The sequence below is a fragment of the Misgurnus anguillicaudatus genome, chromosome 6 (genome assembly GCF_027580225.2).
Source record: "Misgurnus anguillicaudatus chromosome 6, ASM2758022v2, whole genome shotgun sequence".
Lineage (NCBI taxonomy): Eukaryota > Metazoa > Chordata > Actinopteri > Cypriniformes > Cobitidae > Misgurnus > Misgurnus anguillicaudatus.
This window is the reverse complement of record NC_073342.2, coordinates 9,009,709-9,016,374: the sequence shown is the minus strand read 5'-3', so window position 1 is coordinate 9,016,374 and position 6,666 is coordinate 9,009,709.

The following is a 6,666-nucleotide window of genomic DNA, read 5'->3' as shown; positions in this document are numbered from 1 at the left end:
CTGCAGAAAACGTGTAAAAAGAAGAAATAAATAGACTCAAAATTGAAACTCACTCTAAATGTAATCTAATTATCATCTACAATACTAACTACACTGAAGCTAGTAATAATATCAGAAAGTACCCATACTGCAAGAACTTGTGGGTAAACGAAGCGTATTAAAGCTTCGATTCAATAGTATGTTGTTTCCCAATTGATTCGGTTTTCAATGCGCCCCAAACACCACACACGGGCGCCACCTGCTGGTCAAACTAGTGTAAAAGCATCAGTATCTGTCCAAACAATTTACACTTTTTACAAAATAATAGCAAGATTTTGCTAAAAATATGTTTTTAAGACAAAAAAATTATTTAACTTAAGACACAATTAAAAATATTTTCTGTTTTTAGTTTTATTTAGGCAAAATAAATGAAATCATTAAAACGAAGCCCCCTTTTAACTATGCACATTTTTGTCATTAAATCTGTCTATAAACAAAAAGTAGACAAAATGTAGTGTTATTAGTCACAAGGATGAATGTTTTATGACCTTGCATAAAAAACTGACCCGAGTTCACTTAACGATATTAGACACTGGTCATTTGTGATCAACTCCTCCTAGTGGTGAATCGTCGGATTTGCGAAACAATTATGACGTAATGAAGCCTCGTTTGCTAAAATCACGTGACTTGGCCAGTTTGAAACAAACGCGCTCCGAACCAATGATTCGAAGCAAAAGATTCGTAAAGGTTTCGAAGCCTCATGAAGCAGTGCTTCGAAAGCGAACCTCACTAGCTGCAAGGACAACTTACTATAGTAATAGCATAATGTGATTATTTTGTGATTATTTTATTAATTCACAAAGAATAATACATCTAAGACATTTTATGTTAGATAATGTTAATTTCGGCATTTAATAAAGCATTTTTAAATCAAAAGTTGAAATTGTTAATGCACAATGAACCAAGGTGAACAAGCAGTAAACAATTTAACATTATAATTTTTAAAAAATATTTTTTCATAATCCTTATGAAAAACAGGCTGTTCTCCCAGACTGAACAGCTGAATAAGCGAGTCTGAACAGTGTATGCATTTGTAAAATGGCTTACAGTGAATTCAAGCTACATTTGACCAGTAGCCTATGTGTTTAAACCCATAACTTGCTGTTTACCCAGTACTCTACAAATCAAGACCAGTAAACCAGTCTAGTCCAATCTAATGTTTCTGTGAATATGGAGCTACTGATCATTTTTACGAGTCCTGCACTGTAAATAATATTTGCTGCCTTAAATTTTTGTTGTTGAATAAACTCAGATTTACGAGTCATTTCAACTTACTATTATTTATCTTGACTAGGTGAGTTGTTCTAAATACAGATGAGTTGTTATAACTTATAAAATGTTGTTGAAAACGGTCTACTTCATTTTATAAATTGTAGCAACTAATCTCTTGCCAAGAATAAATAATAGTAAGTTGACATGACTTGTAAATCTGCGTTGATTCAACAAAAAGGCAACAATGATTTTTTTACTGTGTGTGTTTGTCTTGTTATCACTCTGTGGGTTTGAATGCCCTTTGGTGATGCACATGGACACTCCAACCGTCGGATATGACTGTATCACAGGCAGTAGGGAGGGGTTTCCTAACAGCCTTTGATCTTACAAACCTGACACACAAAAGCAAATGTATGCCTCCCTTAAAAGAAAAGCACCGTAAACGGAACAAAAATACAAATAAATAGGTTTTGTTGAGAGGATATAGTCAGAAATAATGAAAACGAGAAGCACATTTATAGCATTTGGTTTGATTAAGAATCAAAATGCAAATGCTTATGCAAACCTTTGATGCAAATACTGAAATGTATAGAGAACACACATTTTGAAAATTTTCTTAAAGATGTTGGTTTGTGCGACAAATAAACTACTGGTTTATCCTATAGCAGTAGTTTCCAAACTGTTCATTTTGCGACCCACTCAAATAAGTATAATCTATCTTGGGACCCATATTTTTAAATACACATTTTACAATTGAGAAGTTTGTATGGTCACCATTCAAGTCTTCACAAAGATTTTATTTATTCATTTATTCTGAACACCATTCCAGCATCTATGGTTATATTTATGGTGAGAACTGGTTAATCCCCACACAAGTTTATCCATAAACAGATTGGTGGAGGGGCAGTTTGGCATCTCCAAATTAACCTAATTTGCATGTTTTTGGCCTGTGGGAAACTAGAATAAACTTGACACACTGACAACATGCAAACTCCACACACAAAATAAACACCTGACCTAGCTGGGGCTCAAACTGGGGACCTTCTTGCTGTGAGGTAACAGTGCTACTACCCACTGAGCCACTGTGCTGTCCTACAAGCGTTTTAATTGATCTATGATTCTTTGGAGGGTAACAAAGCATGTCAGAGAGAGTTTTTTCATAAAATCAAAGAACAATGATCACTTTATAGGGTTGCCTGTATCTGGCATTGTGTGCACTCAAAAACAGGTTCTTGGCTTAACTTTGTAAAATGATGACACCCATTTCATTGAATAGATTTATCTGACCTTAAATAGTAACTTGATCAAATTATTTTGTTGAATTTCACCTGAAAATAATTAAGGTTTGTTGAACCTAAACTGTGAAACTCAGGCGGGAGTCGCGTAATTGTAGAGCATTAAGGTAGTCATGTAGATTTTCCCCCTAATCATACCCCCAAACAAAACTGATTTCACAGAAAGTTGTGTTATACTCACGTAAAATTGTATTAATTTATTTGTGTCAATGGCACGTAATTCAGCTTTTTTGTGCCACAATAGTTTCTCGTGTCCGTGGCACGACTTTCTTTTTTGTTTAATGTATTGTTTTCTCATTGTTTTTTCCTATTTTCTTACCATTGTCGCTTGGGGTTGGGGCTAGAATCACTTTCTGTTACATTTTTAGAAATCCTAACCCAAAGCCCAACTCCAGGCGAAAATAGTTTTAAAAGCTGAAGAAAACATGTAGAAACCAATACATAAAAGTACGTCATAACCCAAACCCCAAATCTTATCCCAACCCCAAGCGACAATGATTTAGAAATAGAAAAAACTACATAAAATGACACGAAAAAAAAGTGGTGCCATGGACAAGAGAAACTATTTATAGAAATTTATGCGAGTGTCACAAAAATACATTCGCGCTTAAGGCACAAAAAAATCTGAATTTCGTGCAGTGGACACAAATAAATTAATCAAATTTTGCCTGACTATAACACGACTTTCCATGAGATCATGTTGCCCCAAACGTAACCCTAAATCCAACATCTCACAAGATTTAGGCTGCATCCCATCTTGCCAAAACCGTTGTAGACATATTATTCTGGTGCATTGTGGGTTGAATGTCCACTAGGATTTTGGATACCCCTAAAAAAATGGATGTTCCTTCAAATGGTGTACTATTTAAGGGTATAGGGGCTATTTCGAACACATGTAGCCCAAGTTTAAATCAAGCCAAGTTCACACAAAATTCCCAGATGTGTTCTTGATCCGCCTCTTTTAGTGAGGATGCATCGGGAGGTGACTTGTGTGGACCTATGACAGACAAATTTGACATAATGCATTTCACTCTTTACTTCCTGTCATGAGGAATGGCACGAGAGCGAGGCAATTAGAGACTTGTTTCTGTGTGGAAAAAGATAGCAGTGATTATTAGCAAATCTTCCAGTGATCCAATCAGTTTTCGATGGATAAAATACATTTTTTTATTTAAGAAGTCGTTTCAAACATTCACTTGCATATACAATCACCTAAAGAATTATTAGGAACACCATACTAATACTATGTTTGACCCCCTTTTGCCTTCAGAACTGCCTTAATTCTATGGGGAATAATTCTTATTCACTAGGTGCTGAAAGCATTTTTTTTAGCATTTTTTTTTTTAGAAATGTTGGCCCATATTGATAGGATAACATCTTGCAGTTGATGGAGATTTGTGGGATGCACATCCAGGGCACGAAGCTCTTATCCACCACAACCCAAAGATGTTCTATTGGGTTTAGATCTGGTGACTGTGGGGGCCATTTTAGTACAGTGAACTCATTATCATGTTCATTATCCTGCTGGAAGTAGCCATCAGAGGATGGGTACATGGTGGTCATAAAGGGATGGACATGGTCAGAAACAATGCTCAGGTAGGTTGTGGCATTTAAACGATGCCCAATTGGCACTAAGGGGCCTAAAGTGTGCAAAGAAAACATCCCACACCATTACACCACCACCACCAGCCTGCACAGTCGTAACATGGCATGATCGATCCATGTTCTCATTCTGTTTACTCCAAATTCTGACTCTACCATCTGAATGTCTCATCAGAAATCGAGACTTATCAGACCAGGCAACATTTTTCCAATTTTTAACTGTCCAATTTTGGTGAGCTCTTGCAAATTGTAGCTTCTTTTTCCTATTTGTAGTGGAGACGAGTGGTACCCGGTGGGGTCTTCTGCTGTTTTAGCCCATCTGCCTCAAGGTTGTGCTTGTTGTGGCTTCACAAATGCTTTGCTGCATACCTCGGTTGCAACTAGTGGTTATTTCAGTCAAAGTTGCTCTTCTATCAGCTTGAATCAGTCGGCCCATTATCCTCTGACCTCTAGCATCAACAAGGCATTTTCAACCACAGAACTGCCGCATACTGGATGTTTTTCCCTTGAAAAAAACAACAACCTTGTACTGACTCATCTTAACATACTGTATATAAGTTATGTAGTTTATTTATTTATAAAGCAAACAAACTACAGCACAATGCTGCCCAAGGTTCTATACAAAGAATTACTAAATTGCTATTTTGTAAAACATTCAATATTTGTTTATATAAGAGAGAAACCATATAAAAATATGAATAAATAAAATGATATACTGTTTAGATTTAAATTATAATTTAAAGCTAACCACGACAATTTTCAAATAGAGCCTAGAGGAAAAAGCTTTAGATAATATTTAGACTCTTTTTTTAAGTTTTTAAGTGGGACATGGGAGCAGTGATAAGAAGCTGATCAGAGGACCCAATGGATCTAGTAGGAGGATATCATTGCCATTGTTTTGTCTTAAGATGCACACCAGTATTGTTTTTGTAAAAACTGCTTACAGTGGGGGAAATAAGTATTGAACGTGTCAACTTTTTCAGTACATGAAATTTTCACCAGACATCAGTATTAACTCAATTTTCTAACCCAGCTGATTTGAACATATAGGAAATATAATTATTACTTTCTAAATACTTATGCATTTTAGCTGGTTCCTTGCCTTGGTGAATAGCTTTTTCTTAATGTGTTTAATAATTAATTTCTTTTCCTCTGTAATTCAACTTTATTGCACATAACTTTTTATGGACTTTAATGTTGTGAATTATTTGGTTTCTTGAGTTAATACTGGTGAAAATTGCATGTTAATAATATAACTAAATATAAGTAAAGCCTAGCCTATTAACCTTGCCAGGGAAACTACCCCTATGAGTTTTTGTTCATAAGCCTTGCTTAGATGAAAGCATATTTATAAAGGATGTGTTGAAACTCATCCCGCCCGGGCTTGTGCACACTAGACAAGTTTGTGGTTGCTTATATTTTAATTCCGTAAAGACGTTTTAGACTTCAGGCAAACTGACACTTGCATTCATAACATTGCTTTGGTTCTTCATGCATTCTTGCTTTTGTAATATGTGCATTATATTAAATTAGAAGGAACTTGTTTATTCAAGGTGTTAAAAATAAAGACTTGATGCGTCTTTAATAAAGAAAAATGGCTGTGTCCTAAAGCTCTAAAATGCTGCCTTCGGAGGCAGCATACCAAGGCAGGAAAGCATTATGGCACATCCGAATCCAATGTTTGGTTTAATTCCTGACTCCTGAGATACCTTTATCATCTTGTCCCACAATTCTATGCGTGTGTGCGCATGGAGAATAGGATTGGTCGAGCCTGTTCGAGTTTGAAAAAATAAAATATTGGCCAAGAAATCGTCTGGAGCACAAATTTAGTTTTATTTTCATTTTTTACACCTTTTGATTGCATTTCCAGCGAGAAATCAGTATTGTAGTTTTCAAATATGCGATTAGTTATCACAAAGGCGCTCTCTGTATATTTCAAACTGAATTCCATTAAGCTGTCCGAATGCGTTTCCTGCAGCTACCTTCATGCCACTGAAGTCATAGGAAGTCAAGATTCAACACAGGAGACTAAGCACCTACACTTTTTGGAGAGATGACAAATGGCAACAGGTATGTATGCCATACAGTAGTGACTTTTAGTAAAGACATAAATGTACGTTCTGGGTCATTCTACAGAAACATCCACTTTTGGTATGGCAAGATGTCTTAAAATGTATTTCTTTTTCTAACATTCTTTTTCAAACTTTTGAGAAAAAATAATGTTGTGAGGATATTTATTGCCATATTGCCGTTGAAAACTCTTGTCTATAATATGGAAATCACATATTAGGAAATATATAATGTGATACTGCAAAGTTACCCTTCTAATTTTTATTTATGATATAGCCTATGTGGAGATAAGACTGTCGTGACTTCCGTGCCGGTGAACACTACCCTCTCGCGTTGTCCACGTAACCGGCGGCAGAGGAAGAAACCCATGCCCGAGCGACCCGCTGTTAGCACAGACGCTGTTCTCCCGAGTCCTGTTCCCCCTGTGTCAGCACCCGACCTACGCACG